The sequence below is a fragment of the Phoca vitulina genome, unplaced genomic scaffold (genome assembly GCF_004348235.1).
Source record: "Phoca vitulina isolate PV1807 unplaced genomic scaffold, GSC_HSeal_1.0 scaffold22, whole genome shotgun sequence".
NCBI lineage: Eukaryota > Metazoa > Chordata > Mammalia > Carnivora > Phocidae > Phoca > Phoca vitulina.
In genome coordinates, this window is record NW_022589725.1 from 17,786,709 (window position 1) to 17,808,843 (window position 22,135).

The 22,135-nt window shown below is 47.4% G+C and overlaps 1 protein-coding gene across 1 annotated transcript in view; it reads left to right on the forward strand.

Annotated features, from left to right (window-relative positions):
• CDS2 (CDP-diacylglycerol synthase 2) overlaps nucleotides 1-22,135 on the forward strand; it is a 57,674-nt gene that overhangs the window by 19,952 nt on the left and 15,587 nt on the right. The gene's annotated exons all lie outside the window — the stretch shown is intronic.

The window sequence follows — 22,135 nt, forward strand, 5'->3', positions numbered from 1 at the left end:
TTGCATGGAGTGACAACCAGTTTGGCAGGGGCTTAGCTTCTGGAAGCCCAAGCTGCAGGAAGCAGGTATTTCCCTTTTGCAAAATTGCTGGACAGAAAAGCAGTCAGCAGCTGCTGGACCTTATTTTCTCATTCTGCTATGCACCTTGGTTCTGGATCTTTGATGTCTCATCCTTAGAACGTTCTTAAGAATTTCTCATTCCTTCCACTTACGGAATTTGCAAATCTGGGTGAATGCTGTGAGCTGGTGCCATTTTGTGCAGAGTGGCTGGCTCTGTGAGAAATTATGCTTGCCATTTTAACCTACAGACTCAGGAGTGGAGAGCTCCTTAGTTGTTCCTTAACCTGTCATCTTCTCTCTCTTCCTCCCTTTGTGAAGAAACCTGTATTGGGGACCTCGTATATAGGCCATGGGGATGTCGCAGTGAATAACCCAGGTCCCTTCCACGTGGACTTTGTGTTCCAGTGGGGGAGACAAATGTGTAATAATTTCAGGTGGTAGTGATGTTATGGAGAACAAAGCAGGTATTTTTTAATATGAGGGTAGCATTTTGTTTTTTTAAAGATTTTGTTTATTTATTTGACAGAGACAGCGAGAAAGGGAACACAAGCAGGGGGAGTGGGAGAGGGAGAAGCAGGCTTCCTGCAGAGCAGGGAGCCCGATGCGGGGCTCGATCCCAGGACCCTGGGATCATGACCTGAGCTGAAGGCAGACGCTTAACGACTGAGCCACCCAGGCGCCCCGAGGGTAGCATTTTGAAGTGTTAGTATTAGAAGGGCCCTTCCATTAATGAATCTGATTGGCTCAAAGGACAGATGTGTTCTTACTCTTCCTGGAGCATTTTCCATTACTCAAGGGAAACGTGCAGAGACTTATACCTTTTGTAGGGCAGGACTGAACCATTTAGGGCTCTGAAAGGTTTTACTCTGCCCACTTAGTCATTATTCCTGGCAACATTAATTACTGTCTGCAAATACAGCTCATGACCCAACTCTGGGTTTTATGGGTGCCCCCGGGGGTCTCCCTCACCAGCCTCCCTGGCCCCAGTCATTTTAACCTTTGGGAAAAGGCTGAAAATGCAGCCCTTTTAGTCATTAGTTGGATTTGTATAGCTGTAGCTCTAGGGTGGTCTTCCTCATACAGATGCTGGCACACCATTATTCTAGGCTTTGTAAATAAAGGTTGATGAATTTGATTAAAATTTAATGAATTTTGGGGCACCTGGGCGGCTCAGTTAAGTGTCCAACTCTTGATTTCAGCTCCGGTCATGATCTCTCGGGGTCATGAGATTGAGCCCCACCTGGTCGGGTTCCGCACTGGGTACAGAGCCTGCTTAAGATTTTCTTTCCCTCCCTCTGCCCTTCCCCACCACTCCTGTGTGTGCACTCTCAGTCTCTCTCTCTCTCAAAAAAAAAAAAAACCAAAACAAAACAACAACAAAAAAAACACCAACATTAAAATTCAATGAGTTTTAAAAAGACACTTATTTAGCTTTTACTAGATTTAAGGCAAGGGGCATTCAAGATAAAACAAAGATGAATAATGCAGTCCCTACTTTTGATGAGCTCGAAATCAAATCAGATTATGGCAGGCTCCCTCTTAACATAAATACCAATGGGCAGGGCGCCTGGGTGGCTCAGTCGTTAAGCGTCTGCCTTCGGCTCAGGTCATGATCCTGGGGTCCCGGGATTGAGTCCCACATCAGGCTCCCTGCTCGGCGGGAGGCCTGCTTCTCCCTCTCCCACTCCCCCTGCTTGTGTTCCTGCTCTCGCTGTCTCTCTCTGTCAAATAAATAAAATCTTTAAAAAAAAAAAATACCAATGGGCAAAAAATGGTGTGAGAGAAGTGTAAGTAACATCCTGTGGGAACTTTATTTGTAGGAGATAAAGCCAGTGGGAAGGATGATCTGTTAGTTTCCTGGGGCTGTTCTAACAAATTACCAGGAACTGGGTGGTTTGAAACAACAGTAATTTATTCTATCACTTCTGGAGGCTGGAAGGCTGAAATGAAAGTGTTGGCAGGCCTGCATTCCTTTCAGAGTCTCTAGGGGAGAATCCATGCCTCACCTCTTCCCGGCTTCTGGTGACTATTGGCATTCCTTGGCTTTTGGCTACATCTCTGTCAGTGCTCTCTTCAGATTGCCTCTCCTCTGTGTGTCCAATTTTTCTCTGCCTCCCTCTTATAAGGATACAGGTGATTGCATTTAGGGGCCAACTGGATAATCCAGGATACGCCTCCTTTCAGGACCCTTAATTCAGTCACACATATAAGGGAATATTTACTCCTTTTTTTTTTTTTTTAAGATTTTATTTATTTATTTGACAGAGAGAGACACAGCGAGAGAGGGAACACAAGCAGGGGGAGTGCGAGAAGGAGAAGCAGGCTTCCTGCAGAGCAGGGAACCCGACGTGGGGCTCGATCCCAGGACCCTGGGATCATGACCTGAGCTGAAGGCAGATGCTTAACAACTGAGCCACCCAGGCGCCCCGAATATTTACTCTTTTGCCATGTAAGGTAATATTCACAGATTCTTAGGTCAATTTATTTTGAGGGAGGGGCCATTTTTTATTCCTGTCTGCTACAGATGAGAATCAGTAAAGACCTTCCTTGAGTCTTGGTGGCTTCTAAGGTGGGACTTGAAGCATGAGCAAGAAGGAGAAAAGGCAAGGAGCAAAGGGGGAGAAGAAGGAAGGGTGGGATGTAATCAAGGCCAACGGGTAGTTAGTTGTGCTTGGATGGAGCATGTGGTGTGTGCAGGGTGTGAAGGGCCTGGAATGGAGGTAGTTTATCTTTAATTCACTAGGCAAAAATGAGTGGAGGAGGGGTGTAATCAGAGCTGTGCCTTATGAAGATTAATCTGGGACTGTGTACAGAATAAATTAGAGAAGGGAGGAGTTGGTGGAGAACCAATTGGGAGGCCAGTGTAGTAGAGAAAGGTTGACATGCAGACATCAGCAAGGTTACTAGCAGTGGGAATGGGAATAAGGGAAGACCCTGTAGTAAGAGGGTCTTTAGTTTGAGAACTGATGAGGGGTGTGTGTGTGTGTGTGTGTGTGTGTGTGTGTGTGTGTGTGTAGTGGGGGGGTGTTAACAGTTCAACTAAGTAAATTTTTTTTTTTAAGATTTTTTATTTATTTGAGAGAGAGAGAATGAGAGAGAGAGCACATGAGAGGGGGGAGGGTCAGAGGGAGAAGCAGACTCCCTGCCAAGCAGGGAGCCCAATGCGGGACTCGATCCAGGACTCCAGGATCATGACCTGAGCCGAAGGCAGTCGCTTAACCAACTGAGCCACCCAGGCGCCCTAAACTAAGTAAATTTTTAAAAAGATCTAATTGGCTTTTATTACATGATTCATGAATCAGGCAGCATTCCATCTAGCAAGCAGAGGGGAGCTCTGAGGAGTTGTATGGAATGGAAGGTTTTTATGGGGGCTGGGGTTGGAAGAAAGTTACTAGCAAAAGGATTGTTCCAGGCAAGGGGAGAGAAGCTGGGGGTCTTCTCATGCAGATTACCTTATCTTCCTTTGGGGGATAGAGAGGGTCCATGTGGCAGACCTACCAGCACTGATTAAAAATTCCTGACCAACCAGTTAAAACTACATTTCTGGGGGAAGTTGAAACTGCAATTAGATTCGATGTTAAGCTCTAATTTGGGAAGTTGGTGTAAGTGATGCCATTTGGGGCCTGTGGTTTTCAACAGGGGGTTGGAGACAGTGGTGAAGATCAGTGTTCCCCATGGAGTGCATCTCAGGTAAATTAGGGTCTTGAAGGAAAACAGAAGGAAGAGCTTGTGTGGGTTAGAAAGGAGGTGATGAGTTTGGACCTATCAAGTTTGAGGTGCTGGTTGGACATCGAAGTGTCTTATTGGCAGGTTGATATATAGTGCTGTAGCTTGGGAGAGAGGACATAGCTAGTGTTATGGAGGATGAGTCCAAAGAAGAGAGGCTGATGGCAGTGGATCACTCACTAAGGATACGAGGTACAAACACAACCTGCATTTAAGAAGTGTGGGGAAGAAGAACAGAAAAGATGTGATTGGAAAGGAAGAAAACTAAGACTATTTTAGTTGTAAACACAGGAAGCTGCTCAAATTTGATGAAAAAGGAATTCATTGGCTCATGTAACTTAAAGACCATGGGAATTCCAGCTTCAGACCTAATTTAATCTAGGGGCTCAAAAAAAAAAAAAAAATCTAGGGGCTCAAATGTCACCAAGCCTTGGTCACACTCTTTCACATTGCTTTTGTTTTCAGGCTTCACATGGTTGTAAGATTTTCCAGCAGGTGAAAATCCCATGGACAAGGTCATGCCTTCTTCCTGGGGGCTCCAGAAGAAGTACAGGGAATCGCTGTGATTAGTTTGTGTGTCCAGTGAAAACATACAAACGGTGACCCAAACATATTTATCAATATTACCAAAACATATTGGTTCTTGAATGCTATCATTTTGTCAGTAGACAAATGGTTTAAGGCATGTACAGTTTTAAGTAGTAGAGATTTTAGAATTTCTGGTAGGGCTGGATTGTAATGTTGTCCAAACCAGTGTTCTCTTTGTATTAAGCAACAATGATTAGATTTCCTATTGTTTTTCTCTCTCTCGGGCCAATTGTTGGGTATCTCTGGTCAGTTTTTCCAAATTATCATTTGGGAGAACATCCTTTTGGAACATGACACAAGTTAGGCTGTTGGTTTCCTTGAGAATGGTGTTTTTGGCAGAAATTTCAGCAAGGTGTTCGATTTGGCCTCCAGGGAGTTGGGTCTGGGATGCCCAGAAACCTTAGTAGTAGCCAGAGCAACCAACAAAAGTATGGCATCTAATAAATTTTGGACATAGCAGCCATATTTAATTTTGTCCCCATTGGTGGTAGGGACACCTAGTTGTTTCCATAACATTCCAAATCATGAGTTACCCCAAAGGCATAGCAACTATCAGTATAAATATTTACCGTTTTACCCTGAGCTAAGCTCAAGTAAGGGTTTCTAACTCTGTCTTTTGGGTTGAAGTAGCTAAAGGTAAAGGTGCTGCCTCAGTGACTTCAAAAGGAGTCACACTAGCATATCTAGCACGATATTTACCATTTTCATTCTATAAAGAAGAATAGTCAGCAAACCATGAAAAATTTGCATTGGTTATAGGAGTTTCCTGTAAATTTTGCTGGGAGCCAAAAGGTAATCTCTTAACATTAAGCAATCTTGAGGAGTTTTGTCTGGATACAAAAGTAGTCCTTGTTTCCAGATCAGATGCCCTAAGGATAGAACCTGAGTTTGACCAAACTAGGGGGGAAAATATACATAATTATATATATTATGTATATACAATCTATCTATATATATAGATTTAGAGAGAGAGAGGGAGAGAGATAAGGAGGGGAAGAGGGGGACTTTATGTTCCTTTAAGGCCAAAAGTGTTTTGTTTTGTTTTGTTTTTCTTTTGGAAGATTTGATTTATCTGTTTGACAGAGAGAGACACAGTGAGAGAGGGAACACAAGCGGGGGTTGGGGGGGGTGGGAGAGGGAGAAGCAGGCTTCGTGCAGAGCAGGGAGCCCGATGCGGGGCTTGATACCAGGACCCTGGGATCATGACCTGAGCCGAAGGCAGATGCTTAACAGACTGAGCCACCCAGGCACCCCTTTTTAAAGATTTTTAAGTAATCTCTGTACCCAGTGTAGGGCTCGAACTCAACCCTGAAATCAAGAGTCATATGCTCTACCCACTGAGCTAGCCAGGTGCCTCTAAGGCCAAAAGTTTTAACAGATGAATGCTGTCTCCTGTGAAGAGATTTGAGAAAGGGAGAAGAGAAGCAGAACATATACATATTGTAACCAACAAGAGCCTGCAGAAAACTTTATATCCTCCAAATCAGCTTTTAAGGTTTGTAAAGAGTTAAGAAGGACTGGCTGTGTAACCTGGGGCATTACTGTCCAGGTTTATTACTGTTCTTCCCAAGTGAAAGCAAGAAGATACGGACTATCCTTATGAACTGGAATACTAAAAGTGCACTATATAGAACAATTATCGTGAAGAAGGATTTGTTTCAGTGGGAACAGATGTCAGTGTATGGGGGTTAGGAACAACAGGGCGCCCAGGGATAATGTTATTTATAGCTCCGAGGTCCTGGACTAACCTCCATCCTTGGCCACTGGGTCTTCTCACAGGTAAAATAGGAACTCCCAGGAACTAGTGCAGGGCATGATAAGGCCCTGAGTCCCGTGGTCTCCTGTTATGGGCCTGATGCCTTAAAGGGCTTCTTTATTTATAGCGTATTCGTTCTGGGGGAGAGGTGGTGAGGGATCGGTTTGAATCTTGATGGGAGGCGCGCTGTGAATTCTGCCAATATCAGTTGAGGAATCTGCCCATAAAGAGGGTGGTAGCTGACCCGATGGGGACAAATGAGCAGTGTCCCCATACTCCCCCATCGTGCCACCAGAGATGGAGCAAATAGAAGATGTTGAAGGGTCATTTAATTCACCTGGTTGGCGATTTTGATTCTAGAATGAGTTCCTTCTTTTGGGAGAAATTCTGGCACGATACTTTTCTAAGAAATCTTGGCCCAGCCAGTGAATGGGGTGGAGAAACTAAGGAGAAAAGGGTGGGAATCTCTCAAAGGGCCTAAACAAAAGGGAGTAGGGGCAGAGACAGGAACCTGTTGAGGTTCATGAGAGGCCCCCCACTCTTGGAGCTGGTTTCGTGCTCTCATGCCTGCTGGGCCTGCTTTCCAGGGGTGGTGCTGAGCGCCGGGAATGTAGCTCTGGGGTCAGTAAGACAAAGAGATTCATTCTCAGTCTGGACAGTGGTTTCTCCGAGCCATTTAAGAGGGGGGACTGGGAAGAGTCCCTGTCAGTCGTTGGAGCCCCGGCACTGGGAATTAGGAGGACCCTGGAAAGGCTGGCTAGAGGGCTGAAGGCTTCTGGAATGCTTAAGTTTGTAACAGTCTTTTTCCCAGTGCCCAGGCCCTTTGCACCAATAGCAGAAACCGGGGGGTTTGGGTCTGTTTAGGGGCCTTCATTTGCCAGAGTTGAAAATTGAGAATTTTAGTTCTTTCTTTCAGGTGACCCTGCTGGGTGTGAGTGAGCTGGTTTGCCAAGCTAGCTAACTCTGGAGTGGACTGGGTTTCCCATTCCATGCTGGTCCTTCAACTAAAAGATCCTGGTTCCGCCTGTCAGTAAATGTAGAGTTAAAGGCTACCCAGGTGGATTCAGCCTCTTACGGAAGCCCAGAATCTTTAAAGACAGTTTGGAGTTGGTTATAGGAGTTATGACCAAGTTCATCAGGATTTTGTGTGCAAGCCTGAATTTTGTTCCAATCAGCAGGCTTAGGAAAAGCTACTGTAACTGCCTGGTGGAGATTTCCAGTGAGCGTTCTAGAATCTTGCCAAAGTTTTAGGGGTTTGTTTCTCTAAATCTTTTAGGATGTTCTCATGGGGCTAGTTTCATCCAGCATTTGGCCTGGTCCTCACCAACAAGCACATGGCCAGACTGATACAAATCTTAGAAACCGGGGTGGTAAGTTGGAATAGCCCTGTTAAATTCTTCAGCAAACATGGATCCTGAGTCACTTTAGGAAACTCTTTAACTCTGGCTTGCAGTCTGTCCTTGGTCCAGGGAACATAAGAAATCTGGGGTTTATTTGGATCCAAAGACTTAACTTTAAAGGGGCAGGTTTTATTACCTTCAGGAAAGGAGGGAGTGGGGAGAGGTTCAGAGGAAAAGGGAAGTTCAGTGAAAGGGTTACTACGAGGGGGGTGATGTAGAGAAGGTGGGGACTGAACACCAGATGCATTGGAGACAGAAGACAGGAAAGGAAAAAAGAGGCCTCGGAAGCCCCCCTTTTCTCCTTTGCTTGCTTCCATTAGTCTAGAATAGGCGTTTTTAGATTCCTGGTAATATTTGGAAGCTTCAAAATCCCCAAATCCCCAAATCCTATTCAGTTTTGACAATTTTAGAGCCGTAGCTGCCCAATTCAGTTTTGAGAAAGTAAGTTTGGGGAGATTGAAAGTTCTCTATAATGGCCACTGAAGTTCTAAATTACTTTTGTTTAAGTTGGTCCATTTAGTTAGAAAAAGAAGACTCAGAAGCCATTTAGAATTCTTTCCATGATTTGCTTGCCTCAGTTAATTTAGAAATGGTATTTTGCACAGATGCAAACTTAGAATCCTGAAAATGCTTGGAGGCCTCAAGGTACCAATTAAAATAGGCATCCCATTCAGTTCTCTCTCTCTCTCTCTAAGGAGCCATAGCTTTCTAATTTAATTTGAGAACAACAAGTTTGGGGAGATTGAAAGTTCCCCATAATGGCCATTGGTGCTCTAAATTACTTTTTTTTTTTTTTTTAAAGATTTTTTATTTATTTATTTGAGAGAGAGAGAATGAGAGAGAGCAAGCACATGAGAGGGGGAGGGTCAGAGGGAGAAGCAGACTCCCTGCCGAGCAGGGAGCCCGATGCGGGACTCGATCCAGGGACTCCAGGATCATGACCTGAGCCGAAGGCAGTCGCTTAACCAACTGAGCCACCCAGGCGCCCTCTAAATTACTTTTCATTATGTCAGTCCATTTGGTTATAAATGTGCATGTGGAGGGACCATAGTTTTTAAAGATAAAACCAGCTAGGGTCCCAGAAAGGGGGCACCCTCAAAGCATTCTGATGACTGGGATCTCATATTTTAGAGGTTTTTCTCTAGAGCAAGGAGAAAAATTCCTAAAAGCATAGTTTCAACAGGAAGAACCTGGTTCCAGAAGGAATCAGGCTGAAGGCCAGGACAGTTCCAACAGGATATCTGACTCTGAAAAGAAGTCAGACTGAAGGCCAAAAGAGTACTCTTGTAAGAAACAAGGCCTTAAGATAGATTTCAAATAAAGCCTGGAGAGCTTGGACACAAAGTGGAGCTCGAAATCCAGGAAAAAACTTAGCTTCACTTCACACTCCAGGGTCAGCGAGAAAGCAATGAGCCCATTTGGCTCTGTGGGTACAGGCACCTTGGGTTTACCCACCAGCCTTGGAGTTTTGGGGGACCGTTCCTGGATCCCACTTTTTTTTTTTTAAGGTTTTATTTATTTATTTTGAGAGAGAGAGAGAGAGCATGAGAGGGGGGAGGGTCAGAGGGAGTAGCAGACTCCCTGCTGAGCAGGGAGCCTGATGCGGACTCGATCCTGTGACTCCAGGATCATGACCTGAGCCGAAGGCAGTCGCTTAACCAACTGAGCCACCCAGGCGCCCTGGATCCCACTTCTTATCACAAGTAATGTTAACATTAAAAATAAAAGTCATTTTGCCAGCAAAAATGTGTTTGCTCGGGAATAACTGGCAAATGATAGGCAAGTTCCCAGAACAAAGAAGAATGGTCTTTTATAGAGGAGAATGGGGGAAGGTAGCAAGGCTGTTACAAACAAAAAGTCCATGGGAATAAACTGGGAGTTCGAAGTATAGTGGCTTTTCATTGGTTGAGTTGGGACTGTCTCTCATTGGCTTGGCTGTGGCCTGGGAAGAAAAAGACCCTTTCTTCCTCCCGCTGAAATAGTAAAGTAGTAGTGACTTGACCTACTGACTTGAAAGGTAGTCTCTTCCTGTTGGGTCTGCACTTGGCTAGGAGTTACGGTAGGGCATGAGAGCTTCCCCTGCTGCCTCCTGACTTCATTGTGAACGAGGTGTCCTTTCGTTAATTTTCACAAACTGATGCATGTTTTAGAAAGATCATTCGCTGTGAGGAGAAGGGTGGATTGAAGGAGCAATTAGGAATCCACTGTAGATGAGAGATGTTGGGGCTGGGATGAGCCTAGTCACTATTGAGATAAAAAGGATAGACTTGAGATATATTTTGGCTGTGGAATCAACAGGACTTGGATTTGCAAATAATTTGCAAATTTAGTTGCAAATAATCATGGAATTCATTGGCTTAAACCATTCTCTGTCCTCGCTCCTCTGTGCCTTTCAGGAGTTGGTCATCCTCAGGCTCTCCTGGAGGTGCAAGCCAGTGCTGGTAGCACCTGATTTCCTTTTTCCTCAGGCTCGTGAGGGCGAGAGAGCCCAAGTGTCTCTCCCCGTGGCCTTCTTACCAGATTCTAGAACTATATTTCGATGGTACCATCTTAGGCCAAGTGCCTACTCTAAAACAGTCATGGCTTCGGCTGGGGATAAAAATGCCTCTTCAGGAACCTGTTGCTGTGAAAAAGGGGATGAAATTAAAATAATTAGTTTGCACAGGCTACTGTGTGCCATCTAGGAAGAGTGGAATGGATTTTTGGAGGGAGCCACCTGCATGTCCCGTATCTAGGGGAAGATGAGGAGAGAGGGATTAAGCATCACTCCCAAGTTTCTGGCTTATACAGGATACAGATTGTCAGCAAGGTGAGGCCTCAGGATCACCAGTCCTGTGGGCACCATCTGTGGTTCTGTTCAGCTAGTTATGTTTGAGATGCCTATGAGGACTTTCTGGTGGAGATGTCAGTAAGTATTTGGGAACAGTAGTTGTGTCTGGCACTGGAGGAGGGATTGAAGTTGGTGGAATTGGAAATGAAAGCCAAGGGTTTGGATGATAATACTTAGGGAGAGAGTGTAGGGGGTCTAGAATCTGACCAGAACTGGTCCAACATTTAGAGGTCATGGAGAGGGAAAATAGCACAGAGACTGAGAGCAGTCAGTCAGGTAGCATGAGAACCTGGAAAGTATGTATCGTGGGAGCTAAGACAGGAATGTTTCAAGGAGGAAATGGTCAACCAGATCTAATATTGCCAAGAGGTACGAGATGAAGACTGGAAATTCCATCCAGTTTGACAGCATCGAGGCTGTTTTATTTACTTCACATGTTAGAAATTTCACGATTGGGGCGCCTGGGTGGCTCAGTCGTTAAGCGTCTGCCTTCGGCTCAGGTCATGATTCCAGGTCCTGGGATCGAGCCCCGCATCGGGCTCCCTGCTCGGCAGGAAGCCTGCTTCTCCCTCTCCCACTCCCCCTGCTTGTATTCCCTCTCTCGCTGTGTCTCTCTCTGTCAAATAAATAAATAAAATCTTTAAAAAAAAAAAAAAAAAAAAAAGAAATTTCACGATTGTTTTAGTTCCCAGAGCCTGGGGCATCACACTGAGGCCATGTTGCTTTTTCTCTGCTGAGATACTGGATATCTCAAAGTCACTTGCAGTTCAGCAGACCAGGCAGCTACCCACCCCCCACACTTTTTTTCCCTCCTAACCTTGTTATTAAAGGAACTTTTCAAACACAAAAGAGAATAGTTTAATCAATTTCCTCGTACCCACTGTGTGGTAAGGGCGTGATAAATACTCTTTCCTTTTAATTACTGATTTTCAAATGATGATCTGGTGTCCCAGCAACCTTCAAAGGTGGCCAGTGTGGCTTTTACAGTTCTCGTTATGAACTCACGGATATTCATATACTTTTTTTTTTTTTTTAAAGATTTTATTTATTTATTTGACAGAGAGAGCAAGAGAGGGAACACAAGCAGGGGGAGTGGGAGAAGGAGAAGCAGGCTTCCCGCGGAGCAGGGAGCCCGATGGGGGGCTCGATCCCAGGACCCTGGGATCATGACCTGAGCCGAAGGCAGACGCTTAACGACTGAGCCACCCAGGCGCCCCCGGATTTTCATATACTTGTGTTTAAATCACATTTAGTCTTTTAACACTCAAATTATCCCATCTTCGGTGATCAGGAGTCTTTTATTTATTTATTTATTTTTAAGATTTTATTTATTTATTTGACAGAGAGAGACACAGCGAGAGAGGGAACACAAGCAGGGGGAGTGGGAGAGAGAGAAGCAGGCTTGCCGCGGAGCAGGGAGCCCAATGCGGGGCTCGATCCCAGGACCTTGGGATCATGACCTGAGCCGAAAGCAGATGCTTAACCGACTGAGCCACCCAGGCGCCCCGAGCCTTTTATTTCTTAAGTGGCTTTCTCGTTTTCCTATTTCATCTTTTCCCAGGCATCCTTAATGATTTATCAAAAAAGCCATTTCACATTGTTGCTTTCATAATTTCGTCTATAGTCAATACAACAATTTTGGGATTGAGAACACTGTTAAATTTTTGTTTCCCAGTGGAGAAATATTGGAATCTATTTGATTAGCATGTATTTCCATGACTATTATGAATCAGGAATACCAAAAAAGTGACAATATTCCAATACTATAAACAGTTCAGGGTGCTTGCCCACTTACGGGGGCAGGAGAGGTTGGGGCACAAGACACTTGGGGACATCAGCTCTCATGTCCACTTACCTTGTCACCTTTGTAGTAAGCACTGTTGGAGATGGGAGACACTGAAGTGGGTACCAGATGGCAATTTATGATTTAGGGCCTCCTCAGATATGGAACTCACCAGCTGGTCCTGGTTCCCCTTTCTGGCAGAGGTCTAAGGAGCATACTTGAGCCCACTTTTGGGATTGTAAATATATCTTTCTTTCTCATCTTACTGGATTTTTGGGTAATATTTGGTATATTCTCTTTGAAAGAGTCTTTTTCTAATAAAAGGAAACTTTTTTTTTTTTTAATTACTTTCTCCCTCAGTAAGGCTGAAGACTCATTTTTCCTTAAATGTTAAATAAAGATCCATGACTAGGGAACAGAAAGTAAGAGGACCTATTGGACTCCAGCAGGGCTTCTAGTATTTTGTGCTCTGAATCTGTAAGACAATGGAAAAACAAGTGATCTCATCAGGACAGAACCTTGGGCAGAGCCTTCTGGGAGATGGAGGCCATTTTTCCACCTTTGGTTGTCTCTGACCTGAATGAAAAAACGTCTTGTGATGATGGGTACTAGATTAGAGTTGTATGCTTGTTCTTTTAGTAAACAGATGCATTTACTCCAGAGGGAGGTTTAGTGGGGAAGGTGGGAGAGAGTGTTGGGAGAAAGGAGAATTCTTGTTCGTTCTCTGTCATCCAAACTCTTGGTTTAACATATGAAATTGGCATTTTTGAGGAGGTTGAGACCCAGTCCTGTGGTGTGTGAATTTGAAAGCCTTGCATTCAGGCAGGCTTCCTCTTCTGTTACTGAACTGTTCTCAGAAATACCTCTATTACAAATCCTGGGCTTTTTGAATTCCCCCATAGCACTTAGGATACGTTTGGCCACAAATGACTGAAAATCCAGAATAACAGTGGCTTACCAAGATAGAAGTGCTTTTCTTCTCATGTAATAAGCAGTGCAGGCCCTTTTACTTTGTTTGTCCTGCTTCACAGTCATCCTCCATTGCTGGTTTTTCCTCATTGTCAGCTCTTTCCATCTTGTTGCTTAGTCATTCATAAGAGGTGGATTTCACCTCATAATTGGTTGTTGGAGCTCCAACTAGCCAGTCTGTGTTCTAGTTAGTATGAAGGAAGAACAGTAGGATTGCACACAACATCTCTGCTAATGATTCATTGGCCAGAATTGGAAAACATAGTCTTGGTTCTAAGCCCAGCTAAAAATCAGGGCTTCTGTGACAATGTCTAAGGAAGAAGAGAAGATGGACAATGGGACCATGGGCTACAACCCTGTGATGCCTCACATAGTACTTGTTTTGTTTTGTTTTTAAAGATTTATTTAGGGGCACCTGGGTGTCTCAGTCAGTTAAGCATCTGCCTTTGGCTCAGGTCATGATCCCGGGGTCCTGGAATTGAGCCTTGCTTCGGGCTGTCTGCTCAGCAGCGGAGTCTGTTTCTCCCTCTCCCTCTGCCCCTTCCCCTCACTGGTGCTTTTTCTCTCTCGCACTCTCCCTCTTAAATAAATAAATAAAATCTTAAAAAAAAAAAAGATTTACTTATTTGAGACAGAGCGCATGTGCACATGGGCACATGCACACGACTGGGGGGAGGGACAGTGGAAGAGAATCTTCAAGCAGACTCCCCATTGAGCACGGAACCCTACACGGGGCTTAGATCCCACAACCCTGAGATCACAATCCCAGCCAAAATCAAGAGTCAGACGCTCAACCGACTGAGCCACCCAGCAACCCCCCTCTCCCCCCCCCCCCCCCCCCCCCCCGCCATGTAGTACTTGTTAAGAGCACAGAAAATGAGTTGCTGAGTCACCCAGCTGTCTCCCAATTCAGTAAACCCTGGATCCTCTCTGAATGATTGGCTGTGGCCCCTTGAGCAGATGTGGTAAGACCTACTTACCTGTCTTCTCTGTTGTGAGCCCCATGCCAGATGTTGGGTATACTGTGGTGAGGAAATCAACAGCAGGAGACCGTGCAGTGTGGGGTGTGCTCTTGAGAAATTATAGGGGGGCCACTGGGGCACACAGGAGTTGGGGAAGGCTTGGAGAGAAAGGGATCTCTTAGCCGAGATTCGAAGGGTAAATTAAATTTGACCAGAAAGAAAAGAGATGGGTGTCCATAGAAGTGATTTGCAAAGACTGTTCTAGGTAGGAACAGAATGAACAAAAGTCCTAGAGGTGAGAAAGTACAACCTGTTCTAGGAACTGGCTGTACTTCAGAATGGCTGTGAGGAATGAAGCTGGAAGGGTAAGTAAGACCTTGATCTCAAAGTGGCTGGTACACCATTTAAAAAAGTGTAGACCTATCCTGTAGTTGTCTGTCCTTTAGATTACCAGTGGAAAATTGCCTCCATTTAGACCACGGTGCTCCAGAAGGAGTCCAGGACAGAGAGTGACATGATCAGATTTTCTTTCTGGAAAGGTCCTTCTTGGTGCAGTATAAACAGTAGAGGGGAAGTAGGAGTGGACTCGAGACTGGAGGTGAGGCGGCCAGTTGGGCTGCTGTAGGTTCCCAGTGCAGAGATGGTGTTGGCTTGAATTAAGGGAGTTCCAAAGGTGACAGGAAGGAGTAGATGGAGTGGAAAGGTTTTTTGGAGCTATTAACAGACTGGGTGATAGATAGTTCTAGGGGCCGAGGGAGGAGCCACCAAGGATGATGGTCACAGTTCTCACCTTAGAATTCAGGGGAAAGGATATAATTTGGTTTTGGACACATGGAGGAATTTAGTTGTCTGTGGGAGACAAGGGGAGACATCTAGTACATTTGGATGAATGGCAGAGGGAATGAGATTACTTGGGGAGAGTGGGTAGTAAAGAGCAAGAGCCTCAGAAGAAACCCTTCGGAACCCCCAAATTAAGAGGCAGGAAGAGGAAGCTGCCAAGGAGAAGGCTGGCTAAAGAAGGCCCGGGTAGCGAGGCCCCTGGGAAGGATGTGCTGCGTGGAAGCAAAGGAAGGGCGTGTCTTCTGCATTGCCTGAGTGAAGGCGGGGCGGGGGACAAGAGTGCTGTGGGTTTAGTGATTAGGTCCGTGGTGAGGGGAGAGTGCTGCGGCAGAGTGGCTGGGCAGGCAGGTGGCTTACTGTGGCTGGGGAATGATGCAGTCAGACAGGGGGTGGGTTGTCCACAGCTCTTGCCAAAGATTCACCTGTGAAGTAGGGAAGAAAGTGCATTGGGTGGATGAGCTGTCAAAAGCTTTTTATTGTTGAGCCTGCTTACCTGGTTGTAAGTAAGGGCCTGTGATGAGGGGGAGGGGAGGAGCCAGGAGGGAGGGAGAAAGATCAGTGATGTGAGGTCTTAGAGGAGGTGATAGCAAAGGGCATGGTGTGCACTTGGGCATGTGTATCCCAGTGCAGCTGTCCCGGGAACGATTGTCCTTCCGAGGGAGCCCTGTCTGGGCCTGTGGCCATCAGTGGTATGTTCTTTGCAAAGGCCCCTGTAATAGTGTTGTCTGGAGGTGAAATGGTTCATAGCCAGAGTCGGGTTTTTAAAAGCTGAGTCCCCCTCGCTTGCATCTTTTCATGTCCTTTCTCTGGAACCCTTTGGTGTGGAGTGCATTCACCTGTGGAAGTACTTTTGGTGAAGCAATCCATCTGGAGTAGCTGAATGCATTTTCTATAGGTCATACTGAGGCTTATATGAGGCTTTGGAGGACAGGGTATGGCTGTATTGGGGGATGATTGTGAACTTTCAGAGTAGGACTTCTCTTTCTTATTTGATCTTTTGTTTAAACAAGTGAACTTGTCAAATGGGATTAACGTTAGAAAAAGCTAGAAATATTTGCTATTGCTAACACTACACACACACACACACCACCCCACCCCACCCCACCCCACCCCACCCCACCCCTTACGTGACTTTCCTAGTAAGAGGGACACATAGATCTCTGATACTCTTATTGAGGTTAAACCTGTTTCTGGCAATTTCTCTCCTGGGGATGTGTCTGTAAGTGGGGCAGTGGATTGTCCTGGCAGTGGCCACAGGGTTTAAGAAGATGGCAAGCCCAATATTTAGCAGAAGGGTTAGGCTCAGCCTGATGACTTTCTTCCAGGATAAGGTTTGCGATTTGCATCTAAAGCAGCGCAAAACATAGTTTGTGTGAATTCCATAATTCACCGAGTAAATGAAACTTAAGAATTTCAATGCATTGCCAGTGGAAAGGTCAGAGTTGTTGGAAGCAGAACCAGCCAGTGCCCTGAGCACTACCTTTTAATGAAATTTCCCTGACAATGAAAAAGAGAAGAGCCTAGTGGATGCTACCACTTTCTTTCTTTCTTTCCCTAGTTTTTTGCCCCTCATGGGCAAACATGAACAGAATATTAATATGTTTTCCTTAGCAAGGTACAAAACTGAGTTGGCATCTGGTAAAGAAATGGGGTGTGGAGTAGGGTGAGTACCCTCTGCCTGGAGTCTGGTGGATACAATGTCAAGGGCTCCTGGGTAGCCTGGCCACAGCCACACTTTTTTTGGTCAGGCTCTGACCATCAGCCACTTGTGGGTGTCACTGTAGAGTCTTGAGAAACAAGGTCAGAGGGTGTATCCCGACACCAACTTATGACCAAAAGGGAGCCTCGTAAGCTTTTGTAAGCCAAAGGCAGTCCTTCGGGAAACACTGGGAATTAGGAAGGAGTGGGAAGAGGTAGGATTTTCTACCCAGAGAATAACAGTGAAAATGAGCTCTGTGAGTGCAAGTCCCTCCCCAGGCCAGGAAAAGCCAGGCCTCAACCACAGGGAGCTTCCCTTTCCACCCCGCTGCTCCCCCTGGCCCTCCCTCACTGCCTTCTCTTGCTTCCATTGAAGGAAAGCTTCTGTGCTGTGCTGTTTTAAGCCTCATGTCAGGGCTAGGGTTGGCTTCTGGGCAGTTGTGGGCATAGAGGGGCCCTGGAAGGCTGGTAGGGGAAGCCTTTCCGAGCAAGAGTTTCTCCAAAAATGTCAACAGGTCTTCGTTGAGCCCTTGGTACCCAGGACATTCCCTCTGTCCGTCATCAGTCAGACTTTCTGCTTTCCCTTCGGGGTCTAAGTGAACCAGGAGGGCCTAGGAGGGAGCTTTTTTCTTCCCTTTTGAAATTTCTTTTGTTTCCTGTTTACTCCAGCATCAAGCCCCTTGGGGAATGGCTAAGGGACTGTAGAGGATGGCTGTTGACTGAGATAGAATCTCAGAGATAGGCTATGCTCCACTTAACCTCTGATCTGGGCCTTTGGGTTGAAAGGGGAGGGGCTGCCTGGGAGCTGGGCTGAGACCGTTTAAAGCAGCAAAGCAGCTTCTCCCTGCTGCCCTCCCAGCAGGGAGGGAGGGGGCTGGAATGGGACTGGACTAGTCTGGTCCTGCTGTGAGGGCCACTGGGGAGGCAGGGGCGTGGGTCCCGGCGTGTGAGCTGGAAATCACGGTGGGTTCTATCACTCGGTGCAGTCTGGCTGCTTTGGTCTGCGGTAGGTCAGGTAGACTTCTCATGAACTCATGAGGTCAGCAAGGCTTTGGGTGCCTGCTGTGTTCCAGGCCCTGCTTAGCCCGGTGGGGACAAGGAGCCTGTGACCACTGAGACACCGCCGAGTCCGTGTGTGTGTGCTGCGCCGTGTGCCCCAGCTGGCACGGACGTGCTGAGTATACACGTGTACTGGTAGGCCCAGTATGAAGCATGCGCAGGAAAGAAAATACAAAGGACATAAATAGAAGTTAGTTGTAATATTTCTTCCCGCACTTCCGCGGATTGTGTCGCACACATCCCACTTCAGAGAGCACTAGTCCGTGCTGCTGCCTTTGTGTGTCACACCTCCCCGTTCCACAGTCGCTTTGGGGAGTGGATCGTTTTTGAGTTGGGGGGCTGCCTATTGGATGAATGGAAGGCATGAAAGAGGAAGCAGGCAGGCCGATGCCGAGCTCACTTAATTGGTGAGCACACGGGCCCCAGCAGGTCCTGATGGCCGCCGTTCTTCCCACTCCGCCCTCCTTGGGAAGGGTGCCCCGGTTGCCTGAAGAGGGGGGGTTAAGGTTCCTGTGCTGCTGTCCTGTGTGCCGTGGTCAGGATACTGAGGGGCGGGGGTGGCAGTGTTGCTCTTCAGCCCCTTTATAGTTTTCACAGACTTTCATCGGTGTGGCATTTGATCATTCTAACAGCCGTCCAAGATAAGGGATCCTTTCTCCACTGGGAACACCAGAGATCGGAGGCCTCCGGGGAGTGTAGTGAGCATCAGAGCTGGGCCCTGGGCTCTGCTCTCCCTGACTAGCCGCTGCCTCCTCCTGCAGGAGCTCATCCTCTGCCTCTGGCAAACTTGCCATCCCCTGGAGGAGCAAACCAGTGTACCTCTCAGCACCTCCGACTCTTGGTCCGGCATGTGCCACTTTTCTTCTGGGCAAGAACTTGGGCTCCAGGCCCCTGGCCCCTCAGCATGCCTGCCCATGATGGAAGCTGCCACTTGCACTTGGCTGCTTTTACTCAGGCATAGGCAGCCGAAGAGGAAGTCCTAGCAGTCCAAGTGAAAGGCCTTTTCCTATGGGGTGGGAAGGAGTCCGAACACCATAAGCCTCCAAGTTCTCTTCACTTTCTGTTCCCTTGGCCTGTTCTCTTGTGACATCTACACCCAGGGGTTGGGGAGCGGGGGACTGGGGGTCAGGAGCCCAGAGAGCCGGCTGTTTTGCCTGTTCCCTGTCCATGTTTTCTGGGCTGTGCCCTTGCCCCTTGCACAAGGATTTGCCCTTCCTCCGTGTTGGGTCCCATTGCAGCTTGTGTGGGAGTGGTTGTCCGGGTAGGTGCTGGTCTCCTGCTGGGGGGGGTGGTGCGTCCAGGTAAGGGCTTGGGGGATGCTTATTCAGTGACCTGCATCAGGCCCAGGACCCTGGGGTTACTTGCTTAAGAGGCAGTTAAAACCTAGAAAGTTAATCTCTGTCAGGCTTTTTCCTTTAGGGTATTTACTTCATTTCTTAGTTGTTCATCTCAAGCTCCTTGATATCCTGGTAATAGAGGGTTTTTTTGTTTTGTTTTGTTTTGTTTTTTTTTAAGATTTGAGACAGAGAGAGAAAGAGGCAGAGGGAGAGAAGCTGACTCCCCATTGAGTGTGGAGCCCGATGCAGGGCTCGATCCCAGGACCTCGAGATCATGACCTGAGCCTAAATCAAGAGTCGGCCACTTATCTGACTGCACCACCCAAGCAGCCCTTATAGCATCTAGAACTATAGATAGTTCTCTGTCTCTTGTACTACTTTCTGCGTCAGGATACCTCTCTTCCCTTCACCCCTTCTTTTTTTTTTAAAGATTTTATTTATTTATTTGAGAGAGAGAATGAGAGAGAGAGAGCATGAGAGGGGGGAGGGTCAGAGGGAGAAGCAGACTCCCTGCCGAGCAGGGAGCCCGATGCGGGACTCGATCCCGGGACTCCAGGATCATGACCTGAGCTGAAGGCAGTCGCTTAACCAACTGAGCCACCCAGGTGCCCCCCTTCACCTCTTCTAGCAAGGAAGGACAGGAGTCAGATAGGGTGATACTGCAGGACACAGTGCTGGGCTAACGCTCATAAAAGGATGTGGAAGGGCCAGAGCGGCTCAGCACTGAGCTGGAGCTCCCTGCTCCTCCCCTGCAGGCGCTCCGCCTGGGCTCCTTCCTGCCCTTCCTCGCCTGGGGAAACCAGCAGCCTTTGTGAGTCTCCTTGACAACAGGATGGATAAGTTAAAAATAACCTTGTGCTGGGGCATGTGTGTGTGCATGTGCTTGTGGCTGGATACATGCCCTCTCCCCTGCTGGGCTCCAGCTCAGTCCCTGTGGCTTCCTGATGCTCCTGGTGAGCATCTGTGCGAGGCCTTGGTGGGACCCAGGTGCTCACATGCTGAAGCTCCTCGGCTTAGGCGTCAGATCTAGATAATCCTGCAGCATTGTTACTTAATAGCGCTGATGGTTGCCGCTGGGGTATGGGTGTTAATGTCACCATCAAGAGTGGAAAGCTTTTCTGAATGCCTCAGTCTTCATTCACTCTAACTGGAGAGGGATAAGCCCAGAGGCATTGCTGTGTTTCAGAACCTCTCGGGTGCTGGAATAGGTCAGAGCCCTGGATGGGAGTTTGGCTGTATGTCTTGAGGGAAGGAGGACTCTTCCTGGGCCGGTTTGGTATGGTGAGGGCACTGCACTACAGAGGCACTTGCCTGGCTTGTCCGGAGCCCCCTGGCTGAGCTGTGGCAGCCGGAGGAACAGTGACCCTGTCATCAGAAGCTAAGGCTCTTGCCTCTCATCCTACTGATGAGGTCATCTGGATAGGTCCTTCACCAAAGCCCCTTATTAGCAATCGTACACTAGTTAAAGCCCTCTGTTTTGTGGTGTTCTCACAGTTGTAAGTTAGTTTAGAAAGAGCTATTATTTCCCTGAGGTCAGGGGCTGGGTAGCTCTTTACCACACCTAGAATTAATTTCTGGCTTCCTCTCTCCATCATTTTTCCATCCATTAGTAAGTATTTTGCTCTCTACCAGGCATGGGGAGGTCATGAGAAAAAGGTGGTCCTTGTCTTTCGGGAACAAGAGACAGTTACAAAAATCTCCCCGTCAGTCTGCATTGTGGCTCGTGCCCAGAGGGAGAAGGTTAGGAGAAGAAATGACTGGGAGAGGGGTGGGGTTAGAGGAGGCTGGGAGAACATATTAGCGACACAGTGTACTTAAGGCTGGAATGTATGAGATGGTCCTACAAATCCAAAGGAAGGCAGAAAACTCAGTAGAAAAATGGTCAATGACTTTGATAGACACTTTACAAAAGAAGATATCCAAACAACCAATAAACATGAAATCGTGCTGGATTTCATGTACTTCTTAGAGAAATTCAAATTACTCGACTTAAAAAAAAAGTGACCGTTTTTTGTGTTCGCACACATATATAACGAAATCTTTGAAGATGTGCTGAAACATCCCTTTGCCATTTCTAGTTTACTTCATTCTGAATTTCTTACCGAAAAGTAAGATGGGGTCCCCAGCCTGAGCTCCTCACTCCTGTGTTCGTGGCTGCGGCCCCGCACTCCCACACTCCGGGTCCGCCCTCTCTGCGTGCACTGGGCAGCGGGGGGACCCGGGAGCCTGGGTGCCCTGCAGTTCCCTGCGGCTCCCTGTGGGCTAAGGTGCCGCTCACTGAGGCACAGGGGTCTGGACTACACCCAGATGAACGCGCTGCAGCAGCTTCTTGTGCCACCAGTTTAGGCATCGAGAGAATGCCAGGAACGAAGACATCCTGAATTCCCTCAAGCGCATCTAACCCGGCGTTGGGTTCGAGCCCACCTCCGTCCTTTTTGAGAAGTGCCAGGTGAACGGCGCGCAGGTGCAACTCCTCTTCACCTTCCTGTTCTGCCTGCCCCCAGTGACTGTGCCACTGCGCTCATGACCGACCCCAAATTCATCACCTGGTCTCCAGTTTGCTGCAACGACGTCACCTGGAACATCATGGTGGGCCCAGACGGCGTGCCTGTGCGCAGTCCCGGCCCCGCGTTCCAGCCATCGACATCCAGCCTGACTTCGAAGCCCTGCTGTGCTAGGGTGCCCCAGGGGCCCAGCTGTGCTAGGGTGCCCCTCCTGTCTGCTGCCTGGCAGTCACAGCGCTGCCCTCTGGGGATTTCATCCATGACAATGTTTCCTCGAAATCTGCGTGGAGGAACGCCTGAGGTCCAGGAAAATCCCCTGAGATGGGAGCTTCTTGTCCATCCCAGCCGCACCCCTTCTCCAAACCAAGGCTCCTCACTAGTAAAGTGTCGGGTGTCAGAAAAACAGTGGATTCCAAGATGCTTAAGTAAAAGGAAATCTAGTGGGATGAACACAGAGAAGTCAGAAGACCTGGGTTAATAGGAGATTTGGGGCCCACCATTGAACTTCACAGAGCCTCTGTCTCTTCATTTGTAAATAAGGATCTTCCTGTCTCCTTTCCCTTCCTTCCAGAGCTTCTCTGAGGTTCACAACAGGTATGGGAAACACTCTTACAGCTGTTGAG